Consider the following 18,534-nt stretch of genomic DNA (forward strand, 5'->3'; position numbering starts at 1 on the left):
GATCTCCCTGGGTACACATCAGCACTGTAAGCCTGGCAGGAAGCTTGAAATATCTCTCTCTCTCTCTCTCTCTCTCTCTCTCTCTCTCTCTCTCTCTTTCTTTTTCTCTGTCTCTCCGCGCCCCCCCCCCAACTCTAGGAAGTTCACACCAAGTAGAGGAAGTCCTGCATAACACATGATGCAGAGCTAATATGTCATGGAACAACTTCTAAAAGCTAACATCTTAATATGAGAAGCCTTGTTAAGAAAACCATGTCCACCTGGCACGTTCTGAGAAAGAATGAAGAAAACGAAGATTGAACTTGTATACATCTTTTTTATTACTTATAAAAATTTTCCAGTTTAACTTACAGAGTTCGGACAAAAGAATTTATATATTTAATACCAGGGAATGAAATAATTCTACAGTCTAATATGTCCTTCTAAAAAAACTTGCAATCTTGTCATTCATTCTCTTTTTAACCCTGTTCAGCAGCTCCCTCATTACAGACACCATGCTACTGCCTTAATGCTCTGCTGTCATAGAAACCAGCGGATGTAACGGTCCCTTCAAACACAAATCTGCTGTCTTAGATGTGTTTCTGATTTTAATGTGCATAAACGACATTTTACTATGGAGTTCTGCTTACTTAAAATTTCATATTTAAGTTATCATTTGAAACAATGTCTTGTGGAGTCCTGTCCGGCTCCGTGTAGCTGAGGCTGTCCCTGAACATCCAGTCCTCCTGGCTCGGTGTCCCAAGTGATAGGATTATAAGTACACATCAGTAATTCACAGGTTTGATTTTAAATTTTGGAGTATGGTTTTTTACATAGGTCCAGAGATTTGCAATTATGTAACGCTGGGTTAGTGCTCTTACTGACACAGGCTTCACACTTTGCCCTCCCATCCCAGCAGCAGAGAACAAGCAGTTGCCTCTAACTTGTTGCTACAATGAACATCTTTGTGCATGTCCCCTTACGAACCTGGGCTCAAGTTCCTCTCGGATGCATCCCTGGATTTGATTACTAGGCTTTATTTATTTCCACTAAGAATGCCCAGATTATTCTCTATAGTGCTATACCAGTCTGTGTACACTATACTCAGCAGCACATGGGGGGAATTTACCTTCCTACATCTCATAACTGCCTTATCTATCAATTTTGTCCATTTTTAAGAAGCAGAATAAATTGAATGAATGGAATGTAAGCAGTTAAAGAAATTGAAATGGCAAATAATTTTTTTTTCAGCTTCATAGTCAGATGAGAAAGGGTTCATGAGAGTTTTAGCAAAGTTTCTTTGGTTTTATTGCTTTTCTTTCTTTCTTTCTTTCTTTCTTTCTTTCTTTCTTTCTCTTTCTCTCTCTCTCTTCTCTTTCTTTTTCTCCTTTCTTTTTAAAATACAGATTCTTACAGTATCAATAAGTTGACTCAATAAGCCAACCTGTTCTCTAATTCACAGAAATCCACCTGGTTCTTCCGCCCAATAACTGCAAATAAAGGATTGTACCACCACATTCTGCCAGATTTTCAGAAAATCTTAAGAAGAAGAACATAATCTCTATTGTTTATACATTGTTCCGTAAAATACACAACTTCCTTAGTGGAGGAATGAAGTCCAGTCACAAGAGAAATGAAAACACCCAGGACGCCTGGATATCTGATGAGCTGGATGTCAGTCTCTAACAGAAATGCTTTTGATATAAGCAATGTTTTAGAGAAGGGAAAGTGTAAAAGTAACTTTTATTCTCCCAAGGTAATTGTCTTGAAGGTTTACTGTCTCTATTTGCTAACCTAGGCCTAGTTCTGGCAGCTTCTACTCCTCTATACAATTTAATCTAGGCCTAGAATGCTTTCAGCCTCTGAGATTTACTACTGAATAATCTCACCCTTTCTAGTTCTTTCCAATCTCTGGCTGGCTGGTTCGACTCAGCTGTCCTGGCTCAAACCCCTCTCCAAGCTGACTGACTCAAACTTGCTTTTCTCTCGGCCTCTAACTGAATTGCTCTGCTTGGCCTCATACTAACTTCAGCAATACGTTCTAATCTTCTGGTGCCTTCTCATTCTCTGACTTGTTCTATCTTCACCTGTGTCTAGCTTGTTCTCTCTTCAACCTGTCTCTGTAAAACTCTCCCTGTAAAAACTGCCTCTGAATTCCACACACTGAACTGCCACAAACCCAACTCCACTGCACTGCCTCTCAAGTCCCTGACTCAGCCGAACTGCCTGCACAGCTCTGAGCAGAACTCAAGGATCTGTATGCCTCTGTCTCCTGAGTGCTGGCAGTAAAGGTGTGTCCCACAGTGCATGGATTTAAGCTTTTCTTTACCTGAAACTTGCTCTATAAGAGGCTGGCATTTTACTCAGAGATCTGCTTGCCTCCATCTCCTGAGTTTCAAGGCCTGTCTCTATTCCAGCAAGATCACACAGACCTAGAAGGTCTTTGGATGTGATCTCCTGCCCAAGCAGCCATGTTCTTGATTAAAATTACAATATAGGAAAGAATGAAAGGCTTTGTCCTATGTCCATAGCAAATGTAGTTCCCCAAAAAGACATGATTTAGAAAAAGAAGGGAGAAGAAAATAATGGAACATTCCTTAGTGGGTTTTTTGTTTTGTTTTGTTTTGTTTTTTAATGTCAGTGGTTAAGTTAACAGTTTGAATAGGTACCAATACTGATACAAAACTGTGAACTTTAGCTTAATCTCATTTGGCTCAGTGTCTTTTGAAAAGCCAAATGCTTTCAAATGCTCTTTTGCTAACAGAAAGGGGAAACGGGAAAAAGAGAGAAGTCTAGATAGTTTTCACCCTTTGAGTTATTATCAATCATAATATCTTTCTATAGCCAGTGCAGCTTGCTTGTCACAAGCACTGGCTGATGGTGTTGATAACGCTGGTGCTGATGGATGATGTCAGGGCTTTTTGCTGATGCCAAGGAAGGAAAACTCTATTGACTTAAACCATTTAAATAAACAGACATTTCTTTGTGTTTTAAAAAAATCTTTGGGCTCATTTGTAAAAAGCACAACTCTTAAAATAGTCTCAGGATCTGCATTTTAATAGAAATAAATATGGGCAAACTTCACCCTAACACATATGCTAACTACTAGTATAATTGGTTAGTTGGATTTGCTTTAGATTAGAATAATTAAAAGTGAAAATTCTATATGCAAATAAAATTATACTCCATTAAATAGTTATATAAATGTTCCATCTGAAACAATTTGCTGTAGAAAACCTTTTTGCTGCATTTTACCTTGACAATACACTGTTCTATTTACTTACTTCTGATTTAGAAGAATTCTGAAAGTAAGCATTTGGCCTATTGCCTTTCTTTGGTCACTTGAATAAGTTGTTCACTGTCTCTAAGAGACCTGAGATTTCTTGAGTCTATGTACACTTGTGTTTCTTAGCAGCTAAGAGATAAACAGAGCAGAAAAGAGAATCTTATCTACTTATGTGCTTTTAAGACAAAACATGAGTAAGGACACAAGAAAGAAGTTTAGATAATAAATAGTGTAATAGAAACTTATTTACCCATAACTTATTGAACAGCAATTTAAAAAAAAAAAATTAGAATACTTTGAAAATAAGAGTAGTCATTTTTCAATTTTTGAAAATTAGTTGAAATTTCTTTGATAGAAAGTTCTTAACCCTATTGCCTCTTTTATTATGAACATCAATTACTTTTTTTGGGGGGGGTTTTTTTTTTTTTTTTTTTTTTGGTTTTTTTTTTGGTTTTTCAATACAAGGTTTCTCTATGTAGCCCTGGCTGTCTTGGACTCACTTTGTGAACCAGGCTAGATCTACCTGCCTCTGCCTCCATGAGTTCTGAGATTAAAGGCCCACTTGCATCAATTACTTTTAATAGCCAAGGTTATTATTGCCTCTAATACCCTTTACTCAAAGGTGTGACCTCAGTGTTGACTGGTGATCAATATCTGCTTTCTTCTCTAAAGAACTGTCCTTCTCATAAAGGGAATAGCCAAGCCATTGAAGAGGAATTTATTGAGCAGTAGCTAACAGACTAGATTGCTAGACTCAGGTGGATTGAACACAGTCCTCAAGGAAGTCTATACTTTACACATATTTTTATTCTTCCCTACAGACTGATTTTTACCATTATCATTTTATTAATAATAACTTTCACAAGAAGGGGTCTAACAACTCTGACCAAACACATGCACATGGTGCAGTGAGCTCCATTGGTTTTTGTTTGTTTATTGGACAACATCTTGCTATTCTAAAAATCACTGAGGCTATTCTTAACTCACTACTCTTCTGCCTCAGCTTTCAAAGTGCCTGGAGAAGATGTGTTGTCCAGTGATAGAATCACATGCAATTCTGACACATGAGCATCTGTAATCTTGGTATTAGATGACAAAATTTGCTCTAATGTGTAATGATATCTTGCATTAGAACATTTGTTCCTTGGCTTTTCATTGGCTGATGGCGAGTATACCAGCCATCCAGTCAATGACCACTGATAGAACTTCTCCATAAATATTCACCTAGGTCCATTATAAACTTGAAATGACTAGTTTTGATTTCAGTTGATGACAGTCAGTAAATATTTGCTGAAATGATGAGTAAATATGAGTAAAGTGCATGATTGAAACAGTTTTTAAGTAAGATCTTATTTAACACATAATGGCTAAGATGTATATAACATCATTATGCCATACCCTACATAATTTCACATAATTTCTATAACCTATTATCAGTTACTATGGCCCATTCTAAGTTAAAGAGGCCTGGTGCAGACCAGTGCAGGCCCGTGCATGCTGCTTCAGTCTCTGTGAATTCATATGAGCTTTGATCATGTTGATTTAGAAAGCCATTTTTCTTGGTGTCCTCCATCCCTTATGGCTCTTATACTCTTTCTGCCTCTTCTGTGGTGCTCCTGAGCCCTAAAAGGAGGGATTTGATAAAGACATTTCATTTAGGGCTGAGTGTTCCAAGGTCTCTCATTCCCTGAATAATGCTTGGCTGTAGGTCTTTACATTTTTTATTATCTGCTGGAGGAAGAAACTTCTCTGATGCTGGATGAGCAAGGGCACTGATCTGTGATTATAGAAGAGTGTCATTAGGAGTCATTTTGTTGCTACTTTTTTTTAGACCAGTTTTATCCAAGGTTCTTGGTCACCTGAGCAGTATTCAGTATGGGTTCTATCTCATAGAATGGGTCTTGAGTCAAAACAGATATTGGTTGGTTACTCCCCAAGCTTTGTACCACCATTGCCCTAGCTTAACTTCCAGAGAAGACACCACAGAAATTCAAAGGGTTTTTGGTTGGGCTTGTATTTACATTTCTCTTTCAGTAGCATGCAGAGTGTCTTCTCATACCAAAGATGCTAGCATGTAGAGATGAAGGCTCAATGTAGGCACCAGTTTGACTTCTCCTTGTTCAATGAGTTGTGTAGGTGTTGTCCTTATCAATGGGGACTTGTTGACAGTTTGTGGAGAGTAACCTCCACAGTTTGTATTGCCAAGCAATCTTGGCAACAACTTGGGTTGCTTGGGGATTTCCATGGCCAGTAACTCAATTAGATGCAACCCAATCCCAGCAGTGTAAGCTTTATTTGGTGACAATAAATGGCAAGTTGGGACTTGGTCTCACCATTGTTTGATGATTTATTGGCTTGTCTTCATATGTGTACATATTTTAGGAAGTTTCTTTTGCATTTGTGTGTTTGTTTTTTAAATTTTTATTTATTTATTGTGTATACAGTGTTTGGCCTCCATGCACACCTGCATGCCAGAAGTGGGAACCAGATCACAGTATAGGTGGTTGTGAGCCACCATGTGGTTGTTGGGAGTTGCACTCAAGACCTTTGGAAGAGAAGCCAGTGTTCTTAACTTCTGAGCCATCTCTCCAGCCCCGGCATTTTGTTTTTTACCAATACAATACAATATTGTATTTGTACCATCCCTTAAATGCTCTATAAGTTTAGCTGTCTCTCCTCATATCCTCCTTTGTCTCCAATCATACTTTATCCTCTCGTTCCATTCTCACCCTATCTATAACTATCTATGCTATTTCCCTTTCTTAACAAGATCTATCTATACCTCTTATTTCCTTATTCTAAATGCTGTGGTTCTATAGATTGAAGATTGGTTATCATTGACATAACACCTAATATCTGCATATAAGCAAATTCATACCATATTTGTCTTTGTGTCTGGTATACTATACTTAGGATGACATTGTTCACTTTGCACCCTGATTGTAGCCCACTCCCTTGTCGCCTTCAAGTCTTACCCGCCCTTCTTCATACCCCTGCCCTCCCTCCCCCAGTCTTCAGAAAGGTGAACCCTCCTCTCCTAACATCTAACCTCAGACTATCAAGTCTCATCTGGCTGCCTGCCCACCAGGGAGGAAGTGATCAATGTGTTGGGGCCAGATTCCATATCAGGAGTAATCTCTACTCCCCATATTATGGAACCAATAAGGAGGCTGTACTGCCTATCTACTACACTTGAGCAGAGAAACAAAGAAATCTTGAAATTTGCAGGCTAATGGATGGAACTAGAAACTATCATCCTGAGTGAGGTAACCCTGACCCAGAAGGAAACGAATGGTACATACTCACTTACAAACAGATATTATCCACATAATACAGGATAACCATTCTATAATACACAGACCTAAAGAAACTAAATAACAAGTAGGACCCTAGGGAGAATCCTTAATTCTCATTCAGAAGGACAAATAGAATAGATACCGGAAGCAGTTGAAGAGAATGAGCAGGACAGGAGGCTACTATAGAGGTCCCCTGAAAGACTCTGCCCAACAGGGGATCCAAGTAGATGCTGAGATACACAGCCAAACTTGGGGGAGAGTGCTGGGAGACTGCTGCAGAGGGTGAAATATCTTTTGGGTATACAGCCAAAAGTAGTATACCTGGATCTTGAGGTAGATCAATTCCCATCTTCCTGAGGAACTGCCACTCTGATTTCCATAGTGGCTGTACAAGTTTGCATTCCCACCAGCCACGGAGGAGTATTCCACTTACTCTGTATCCTCACCAGCATAAGCTGCAACTTGTTTTATTGACCTTAGCCATTCTCACTGGTGTAAAATGAAACCACAAAGTAGTTTTGATTTTCATTTCCTGCTTATCTTCTTCAATTTCTTTTCTTAAAGACCCCCAAAAGCTTCGATGGTTTTGTCATACAAGTCTTTTGCTTGCTTGATTCAAGTTATCCCAAGATATTTTGTATTACTCAAAGCTATTGTGAAAGGCGTTGTTTCCCTGATTCTTTTTTTCCCCAGACAAGCTTTCTCTGTGTAGCCCTGGCTGTTCTGGAACTCACTCTGTAGATCAGGCTTGCCTCAAACTCAGAGAATCTGCCTGTATCTCCTTCCCAAGTGCTGGAATTAAAGGCATATGCCACTACCACCCTGTATTTCCTTGATTTATTTTTCAGTGTTTGTTGTTTGTATATAAGAGGGTCACTCATTTTTGTGGCTTAATTTTTATTCCAGCTGCTTTGCTGAAAGTGTTAGTCAGCTGTAGAAGTTTTCTGTAGTGTGTGTCCACTTGATCTTTTTCACTTGTCTTATTGCTCTAGCTAACACTTGAAGGGCTGTATTGAATAGGTATGCAGAGAGCAGACAATCTTGTTTTATTCCTGATTTTAGTAGAAATGATTTCTCTCCATTTAAGTTAGCATTGCCTATAAACTTGCTGTAAACTGCCTTTATTATGTTGAGGTATCTCTAATCTCTATAGGACATCATCGTGAAGGGATAGAACATTTTGCCAAAGGCCTTTTATGTATCTAATGAGATGATCATTTTTTTTCTTTCAGCTTGTTTATAATGCAATTGTATTCATGGATTTATGTATGTTCAATAATCCCCACATGTCTGGGATGAAGCCTTCTTAATTATTATGGATTATCTTTTTTTATATGTTCTTGGAATTAGATTGCAAGTGTTGAGAATTTTTGCGTCTTTGTTCATAAAGAAAATGAGTTTGTACTTCTTTTGCTTTGTTGGGTCTTTATATGGTTTTGGTATCTGATTAATTGTGGTCTCTTAAAAGGTACTTGGCAAAGTCAGGTAGAATTCGTCACTAAAACAATCTGGCTCTAGCACTTTGGGTGGGGGGCTAGGAGACTGGTAATGATTGCTTCTACTCAATTAGGGGTTATAGGTTTGTTTAAATTGCTTATCTGATCTTAATTTAACTTTGGTAAGTGGTATGTATTGAGAAATTTATTCATTTCATTTAGATTTTCCCATGCAGGTTTTTAAAAGTATGTCCTTATGATTGTTTTAATTGCCCTGGTGTCTGTTGTTACACTCCCCTTTTCATTTCCAGTTTCACTAATTTGGGTATGTTCTCTCTTTTAGCTAGTTTAGACGAACGTTTGTCAATCTTATTCATTTCCTTAAAGAACCAACTCTTTGTTTTGTTGATTTTTTAAAATTTTTATTGCGAGAGAGTAACAAGAAGATTCAGATAAAGGATAGGGAAGTGAGAAATGTTGAAATTGTATCATAATCTCAAAAATAAAATAAAGTCATTAAAATAAGTAAAAATTTAAAGTCAAGAGTTTTAAAAGATATTTTTGTAGCAGGATTTGAAGAACTGAATTCTTGTTTCCTGAACTACAAGACCAAACCTTAAGTATCAGAAATTACATAATAAAGATAATGATACTGCATCCCATATCATGAGAGTGGTAGGTAAACTTAATTACATCTGACAATACAGAACTTATAGCAGATGTATTCAAGACAAAAACAATCGTCTAAAATAAATCCTCACTGCTACCAAGTTACCATGGAAACTAGTTAGAACTCTAAGCTGTAGCTTGCTTTGTTGGCTTTTTGATAAAACAAAACAAAACAAACAAACAAAAAAACCCACTTCACTTTCTTATCAAAACAGTCCCTAGATGAGCATTTCAGCTCGGGGTGAAATGCTTAAACAAGGATGGAGCAAGAGGTGGTTACAGGGTCGGTTAAACAAAACTAAGGAAGTATTAAAAAATCTTTATAGATCAAGCCAATAAAACCGCTCAGTATTCCTATGGGCAGCACTGATTGGACTCGCCAAGTTAAGCCTAAAACAAACAAAAAAGAAGAAAGACGAGAAGGTGAGTGGCTAATCTCTCGTGGGAGGTTGCGGTGGGAAGGAAAAAGCAAATGTCAGCATGATAGGTGCCGTCAATGAGTACACATCCTTATCTACCTATAAAGATATGAACTATCAAAAATAAATACATAAGAAGTCATGATCAAAAGATTCAGATTAAAAACTATTATAATCTCAATCTTTTTTGGGGGGGTATTTATTTAATAAGCTTTTCCTTATCAGTTTGGCAAGATACAAGTGTTAGTTCAAGGCTCTATCCGTCTATGCGCCCTGGTTTCCTAACCATCTATGTAAACAGTCTGTCATTCCTTCCGAATTGGTCATTAAATTCCGAGCTAAGGCTTGTTGATTCTGGCAGCAAAAGTATTTTAAGTAGAGTTCAAATAGTATAGTGTTAACCTTTTCTGTTTTCAGATTGCAAAAAAAAAAAAAAAGCAAGGATGCGTGGATGTAGGTTTGGGTATGTAGAAAGCACACCTGAGGCCATAACACCGGCAACTTCAAGCCCTTCACTCATCTCTTATTTCTGAAATAGCCTACTCCTTCTTCTGTAGCAAGAAATTTAATGTGAATTAAATATTTCTTTCAAATTAAAAAGATGTATCACATGCCGTAGACATAAGAAAGGCCAAATTGGAAAGCAGCGTGCTATGCTTCTGTTAGAGCGTGTGTTGGTTTTCTTTACACAGAGTGAAGCCGTTCTGAACCACTTCATGGTTCTTTACAAACAACAGCAGAAGGAAATAACAAAATTACTTTCACTTTCCAGCTGAGTAATGACTTCTTCACCAGGCAGTTCTGTGAAGGCTTATGGGAAATTGCTGCCCTGTCGTAGCTTTTGCACAATACAGATCCCAGCTTTCAGAAGCGGGTCTGTCCTTAGGGGCCTTACTTAAACTGAACACTCAGATCTGGTGAGAACGTCTCCACTTTGCAGCTTTTATATTCCATGGGCTGTGTCTGTATATATGGTACTCTGTTTCCTTCCCACATTATACAAAGTTCTTAAGGTGGTACCCAAAACCTTTCCTATGCGGCACTCACATTAATATTTTTATATAGCATAGATTTGGGGCTTTGCTTCACTTTGTTTTTGTTTGGTTGTTTATTTTTGGAGACAGGGTTTCTCTTATGTAGCCTTGGCTGTTCTGAACTGACTTTGTAGACCAGGTTGGCCTCGAACTCACAGAGACCTGCCTGTCTCTGCCTCCCTAAGCACTGGAGTTACAGGTGCGCACCAGTGTGCCAGCTGTGAACTTATTCTTTTTGTTTGTTTGTTTTTTTGAAGACAGGATTTCTCTATGTAGCCTTGGCTGTCCTGGACTGGCTTTGTAGACCAGGCTGGCCTTGAACTCACAGAGATCCATCTGCCTCTGCCTTCTTGAGTGCTGGAATTACAGGCATGTGCCATGGTGCCTGGCTCTGTGAATTTATTCTTAAGACATTCTGATACAACAGAGAGTACCATACTGTCACACTATTTGTTCATGTGTTTATAATCACAAAGTCTCCTTGTCTTCCTACAGTAATGAAACATAATTCTCTCTTTCTTTCTTTTTTTACTTTCCTTCTCTTAGCTCCCTGAGCCTCTTGTTTGCTCTCTTCTCTCTCGTCTTCCTCTCTTTACCTTTCCTCCCTTATTCAAACTCATCCAGTTGTCACTTTTAAGGACAAAGATCATGTCTTTATGTTTGAACTTAATCTCTCACTGGATCTAGCACAGTAGCAGATCCTCAATGTTGGTTTACAATCATTCCAATATTATTTATGATTGTAAAGTATTTGTTGCAAATTTTTCAAAGGAGGTAATTTGAGTAACCTATGAAGAATAGTTCCAAAGCCAGGAAGTCAGTATGTAGAAGCAACTGAACTTCCTGTGATGAAACATTAGGAGTACTCTGAAGGTGTTCCATACTTTATAACTTATGAGCTGGTGGGATGCTTTTCTTATAACACGCTTCTACAAGAGGCTGAGATTTGGTTTCCAGCACCCACACTTGGTGGCTCACAACTGCTTATATGTTGAGTTCAGAGAATCCAACTGTTATAATAATGGCTAGGCCAAGCAACACATTTGGTATGAGAAAGTTTATTTGGGGGAAGGAAAGGGGAGAGGCGTTAGGGCAAGGACGGAGAGAAAGGAGGGTAAGGTGCCCATGACAGAAAGAAAGAGAGCGCAAGAGAGAAAGGGACCTAGGGAGAGGACAAAGGGAGAGCAGAGAGGCCAAGAGAAGTCAAGACAGAGAGAGAGAGAGAGAGAGAGAGAGAGAGAGGGAGAGGGAGAGGGAGAGGGAGAGGGAGAGGGAGGGAGGGAGGGAGGGAGGGAGGGAGAGAGAGAGAGAGAGAGAGAGAGAGAGAGAGAGAGAGAGAGAGAGAGAGAGAGAGAGAGAGAGCAAGCTGGGGCAGCTGTTGGGGTCATTTTATCAGGCACACACCTGGCCAACAAACAAGGTGGCAAGCAGATAATGATAACATAAGAGGTTGCTGGTGCACCCTAGAGGCAGGCTAGTGGAATTGCTTGTGTTCTGACACCCAACACCTTCCCTCTTCTGGCCTCCATAGGAACGAGCATGCATGTCGTTGACACACACACACACACACACACACACACACACACACACACACACACACACAAATGATGTCATGCTCTTTTGCTAGTGACAACTGGACAGTTGTTGAGTAAGAGCTCTGCGTTAGGTGTGCTGTATGACACATGGCACACACTATCACATCCAAGCTACTGAGTTCTCTTGAGAGGTGGAACTCTCCAGATTCTCCCCTTTCGAGTGTTGACATAATTATGTTCATGGAGGTAAGTTTTCACAAGGTCCCATAATTATCGCTTGACAAAGCCAAGATTCAAACGTGAGTATATTAACTAGAACTATGCGGTGTCTGAAATGCAAAGCACTGGCTTGTTGAGATGCAGAAGCCTGGGCAGTAGGACAAAGGTTGGGAGAATGGACAGGCCACTCAGTGGATTGTTGTTGTTGTTGTTGTTTCTGTTTAAACTACTCTTTCTCCTGTCATTGACAAATACTTCATCCCATTTTTACAGAGTTGTTTTCAGTATTTGGAAGTGACAATTGATACTTTAATTTATATTTTACAAAATTTCATAACAAAATTCAGACCACCAAGAGTTAAAAGCCCATGCTTATTACTATGCTACAAAATTGAGCTACCTTTAATTTGTGCTTCTCTGTATATGTTACTAAGATTTCATAAAGTAAATATGAGGGAAATATTGATTGACAAAACATTTAACTGTATGCCAGCCACTTTTCTAAAAATTTGCCTGTAGCTTAGTGTAGTTCACTGTTTTTGAAGTATTTTACAATTTTGAAAATGCTAAGGAATGCTGAGATTCACTGTTTTCACAGTCATGTTTTACCTTTTAAATTGTGGTTAATTTGTATAATATCTAATCCCAGGGGGAACAAAAAGTCTTTCTTATGATGGATAATTTTGAATCAACGTTACTATGTTGAGAAATGCCAGATCAAACACTGTGACACTGTGGTGGTAATTCTCTGAAAGTTCGATTCCTGCCAACCTGTGTGATTATCATCATCTTTTTCATCACTGAGTTCAAACAGGACAGCATAAATCAGCAATAATGAGAGAGAGAGAGAGAGAGAGAGAGAGAGAGAGAGAGAGAGAGGGAGGGGGAAACAGACAAATCCAACATTCTTCCCTCCTGCCTGGTTGCAGAGCATGAGATGTCTGCACTGTCTGCCTCTCAGTGTGGAGCAGGACATGTCTGCACTGTCCGGCTCTCAGAGATGTCTGCACTGTCCGGCTCTCAGTGTGGAGCAGGTATTTTGTACTTTATCGGAATTACACCAGCAATGCTCCTGGGGAGATCACCAGTTTACAGAGGGCATATTAGGAAGAGTTCAGATTCTATATTGAAAAGTCAATTCTGTATAATAAATTTTATTCAAAAAATCTATGTCTTATTGGTTCTGTTTTCCTGGAGAATATAATACATTACTTACATTTGAACTTTACTCCAATTTCAAAAGTATTAAAAATGCTTCATAGACTATGAGGTAAAATGAGATATTTAGGAATAGCTTGCAATTTATTTGCATTTAAAATAGTTTTATAAAAATAGAAATTTTTAACAAATCAGATGGTTATCATACATTATTCATATGCTACAAGAGAAGTGTAACTGAAGCTAGGCAGCCCCCTAGTGTTTTTGTTAGGAATTAACTAGGAGAAATTTCGGTTCTGTAACAAATATAGGAAAGAAAGCTTACAAGGAAACTTTCTTTTATCAAAGTAGTTAAAGTTATTGGGGTTATATTATTAAATTTCAGTCCTTATCAGATTACAGGATGCAAGGAAATTATTCTACAAATAGGAATTAGAACTTTAAAAGATAATTTTGTTAAAAGTTAATTTACTTTTCCATTATATAAAGGAAATGCAATGTCACAGTAAGGCACATAATAGTCTGACTCTGGTTTTATGACCATTAGAAGATTATCATTAATTTTTTCTGACAATAAATTAAAACATTTAAAAATAGCCTATTTTCATCCTAATACTGACAGTGTGTTTTCTGAATCTGTATTTCATGATTTTTATAAACAAATTACTTTATCATTTTATTTGTATAAACTTACATTTCTCATATACTCAAAATAAATACAACCATACTTAAAATATACTTGATTTTCAACAATTTTAGAATTTGGAAATTAAGTAAGCTATTGTAATTCTGATTGTGAATTCTATTTCAATACTTAGTAACATGATTTGAATTTAAAAAGATGCACTAATGTACCTTCATATGTAAATCTTACCTAAAACACAAATAATCTCTGAGAAGCAAAGAAAATAATTGTGTACCTGGAAATAATCCTACTGAATGTATTAAACCAATCACTGAAAGCCTAATACCATATATTTTCTTTTATTTGTTGTTGTTCTTAGATTCCATATAGATGCATAAAGTCATGCAAAGTTATGACATAAAAATATAAGTAAATTTGATTTGGAGAGAACAGCAGGTGAAGAAGTATAAAGGAGATAGGCTCAACATGCAATATATGTTTGTACAGAAGCTTTGAAAATAAATTTCATAAAAGATACTATTGGGATTGATTTTCCTCAAAAGACTTTGTATCCATGTTAGCATCAATTAAGTGTTGTGGGGTTTTGTGTTTTGTTTTTCAGAAAAATCTATTTTGCTCTTTGGAATTTCTTTTTCTTTTTTTTTTTCTTTTTGTCTTGATTTTCAAAGCAGTCTTGCTTACATTGTGTTCCAAAATAGCCATGCTAGATGCTTGTAAAGAAGACAAATGGCTCTGACTGTCATTATTATGTTTTTGAAGGCAAAGTAACAATATCCTGTTCTGAAACACGAGAATGTTTTATGAAAAAGAGAGTTGATAAGAATGAGAAAAGGAAGAGTGGAGGCATAGAAGCAATACTGAGGAAAGGCTGGAAGCAATTCACACCCTTTGCTAACCCCCGTAATGAAGAAAGACGGGCAAGCTACACAGATGCTGTGCACACAGCACCGTTCTTTTAACTATTGCGTCACTGTTTCTTTAGATGAAGAACACTGGAACCTGGGGCTAACTATGATATAGACTGACATTATTATTAATATAGAAATCTACTCCTGGCACATTACAGCACAGGAGGCATTTATTTTGTCTCTGAAGTTTCTACAGTGCATGTGCAGTTATTACATAAGAGAGTGAGCATAATGCCTATACAGTTGCTAACTTAACAGAGCTCTGGAAATCCCATTTCTGATAGTTGTGCTGATGTTTTCCCTTGGATGCTATATAATCCTAAACAAAATGTGCTCAATATTAAATGAATCCGATTTTGATCACCATCTCCTTTTTAAGCTTACTTAACTGATGTCTGTAATTACTATACTTCTGAGGGCTTCATTTTTCCTCCTTGTGACTAAGTTGCTTTTGATCGGAAAGCAGATAGTATGAGTATGAGTAAGAAAGAATTTAGTAAATTTGTTTTTTGATTAACTGAATTTGAATTAGTAAGGCACACAGACAGGTCAAATGTCACTGCTGTCATGTTATATCATAGCAAACTTAACATACATCAAACTCTATAGGCATCATCAGAATGTTCTATTGTTATGAAGAGACACCATAATCATGGAAACTCATAAAATAAAGGAGTTATTGGGTCAGAGGGTCAGTCACTATCATTATGGTGGGGAGCCACAAGTACAGTTCTGGAACACTAGCTGGGAGCTACATCCTGATCTGCAAGGAGATAGACAGACACACAGACACACAGACACACACACACAGACACACACACACACACACACAGAGAGAGAGAGAGAGAGAGAGAGAGAGAGAGAGAGAGAGAGAGAGAGAGAGAGAGAAGACCTAACGGCCTAACAGGACTTTTAAAACCTCAATGCCCAATCTCAGTGACACACTTCTTTCAACAAGGACACACTCCCTTATCCTTTTAGTCCAATCAAAAGGCTCTATTCCCCAGTGACTAAGCTTTCAAACATATGACCCCATGGAGGCCATTCTTTTTCTTTTAATTTATTCATATTACATCTCAATAGTTATCCCATCCCTTGTATCCTCCCTCCCTGCCACTTACCCCCTACTCTCCTCCCCTATGACTATGACTGGGGGGACCTTCTCCCCCTGTATTTGCTTATAGGGTATCAAGTCTCTTCTTGGTAGCCTGATATCCTTTCTCTGAGGGTGACCAGGTCTCCCCATCAAGAGAACGTGGTCAAATGTGGTACATCCGAGTTCATATGAAAGTCAGTTCCCACTCTCCACTCTCCACTCAGCTGTGGAGACTGTCCTGTCCATTGGTTAGATTCTAGTTCAGGGTTCGAAGTTTGCTGGAGGCTATTCTTATTCACACCACAACAGCTAGAAAATTGTTTGAGAAAGAACAACTTCAGCAAAGGTAAAGGATACAAAACTCAAGGTAAAAGCAATCATCCAATGCACCAACAGTGAGTGATCAGAATTAGAAATCAATCCCATTTCTTACAGCTACAATAATACCTAGACATAAGGGCCTGTATAATGACAACTATAAGATATTGATAAAAACAGAGAAGACGACACCTACAAAAAAGAAAGGCTTCTTGAATTGAAAGGATCAGTTTTATGGAGGTGTCCATAATACTCAAAGCAATCCATGGATTCAGAGGAATACCTATCACAATCCCAATGACATTTTTTCATAAAAATGGGGCAGAGTCTGAAAACTCGCATGGAACAAACTAAGCAAATGAATCATAAACTAGACAAAACAAAGAAACTTTGACCAAAATAACAAAAGAGGAAGGTTTATCCTTCTATGAATCCAAAACATACTAAAAAGTTATAGCAGTCAAAAACATAGCATTGTTCTTACTCAATAGCCCAGAAGCCCATTGAACACAACAGAGAGTCTGGAACTAAATCCACACATACAGTTGACAAAACTGCTAAGCGCATGCACTTCTTTAAAAACAGCCTTTTCAGTAAACAGGGTGAGAAAATTGTATATTCATAAAACCATGGACAACTAAAGCAGAATTTGGCAAGAAGCATTGCACCAAACTAAAATGTTCTGTACACTCAATGAAAAGAGTAAAGAAAAAAACAGCATAAAGCATTTTCAAATTATACAGCTGGTAAAGCAATCAATCTCCTGGAATGTATAAGAAATTCAAGTAACCTAAGAGTTAAAACCCAAATAATCCAATAAAAATGATCATCAGACTTATATAGACATTTCTCCCCACACTCAAAAAAAGGCCAAAGATATATGAAACAAACCGCATCACTCATAATCATGAGGGAAGTGCAAATCTTAACTACAGTGATCCCTTGACTCCAGGCAGAGATGGCTATCATGAAAGACAGAAGATAACAAATCCTAGCAGCAGAGATATGCTTCAGTAGTTAAGAGTGGTCATTTCTTTTCTAGAGGACCCAAGGTGAGGTCCCAACACATATGTTGAGCAGCTCAAACCTCTTGTAATCCTTGCCCTTCCACGTAAATGGTGTATACTGACAAAAGCATGCATACATAAATAAAAATCATTTACAAGTCATATACATAATAGTATAGAATTTTAATTGTAAAACTTGTGAAGAGATATTAATTTAAAAGTCTTTAAGAAAAACCCAAATCTTACACATAATATAAAGGAAAGGAATAATCTATACACTTTAGTTGGGATTATAAATCAGTACAGCAGCTACATAAAATATTATAATAATTTCTCCATAAAATAGAAATAGAATTAATTTGTGATCTAGAAATCCCACAGCCTGGGATACACATAAAGGATATGAAATAACATGGAAGAAACATCTGCATTCCAGTATTTGTTTTACTATAATTTGAAATTGTCAGGATACAAATTCAACCTTGTTGCCTGTCAACTGATACATGAATAAAGATTTCTGTAATATATTCAATGGAATATCTTGACATAAAGGGATGGAATTCTACCATCTGTGATAGCATGAATGGAGCTAGAAATTATTATGTGAAGGAAAATCAGCCAGGCTCATAGAAAAGAAAGGAAAATTTTATAAATTACAATAAGAAAATAAGGCATTTACAAATTACTTTCATTGTATGCCAAGGCATATGTTGCGAGGTTGCTTTTGTGCAGAATGAATTAAAATCAGATGAATCCATGGCTACCCGCAAAGGAGCAGTGGAAAGGTTGATGAAATACACAGATGCACAGAGGGGCAGGCAAACAGCAACAATAGGAAGCCAAGAGGACCCACTGCTTTGGATGGCTAAAGCATGCCGCTTCTATCTCCAATGCCTGGATTTTTCACAACTAAAACACACAGCATAAATTGTATATCATATTAGCTTTTTTTTGTCCAAAATCATTGTTCAATTACTGTGTGTTTGAGATTCTTTCTTGGATTCTAAATCTGTTGTCGGGCACACTGGCGAGATGAAAAAATGAAGAGAGGAAGTGAGGGCCACAGTTGCCTCTGTTCATAGCGCATGTATGAGACAGGCAGAGCAATAGTAATGGAGATGTTGAAATTCTTTCTATGGGTCACGTAATAGAACATTTCTAATGCAGTAAATTGAATATGCAATACACTTTTGGTAGTTTTGGGAAAGAGCGAACTGATTTCTTATTACCTCTAACTCGTGGTCCCTTGGAAGAGTGTAAAAGAATGCAATATTCAAGGCTGTTATCAGAGTCAAGTGTGGAGAACATTAATACACAAGACACTGATGTCTCCATATTTTCTACATTACATATTTGTAATATACTTTCCATGCTAAGATCGCCTCTGGTACTTCCATATTGCCTCATGTTATCTGTATCATTTGGTAAACTAAAAAGTAAAGCATTTGCCATGGTGTATCAAATAAACTTAGTCAGTGATGCTTTTTATAGTCAGAGTTTGTAGTTTATAAGACTCACAAAATATTTA

Source organism: Acomys minous (genome assembly GCF_964271855.1).
Source record: "Acomys minous genome assembly, chromosome: 1".
In the NCBI taxonomy this organism is placed as follows: Eukaryota; Metazoa; Chordata; class Mammalia; order Rodentia; family Muridae; genus Acomys; species Acomys minous.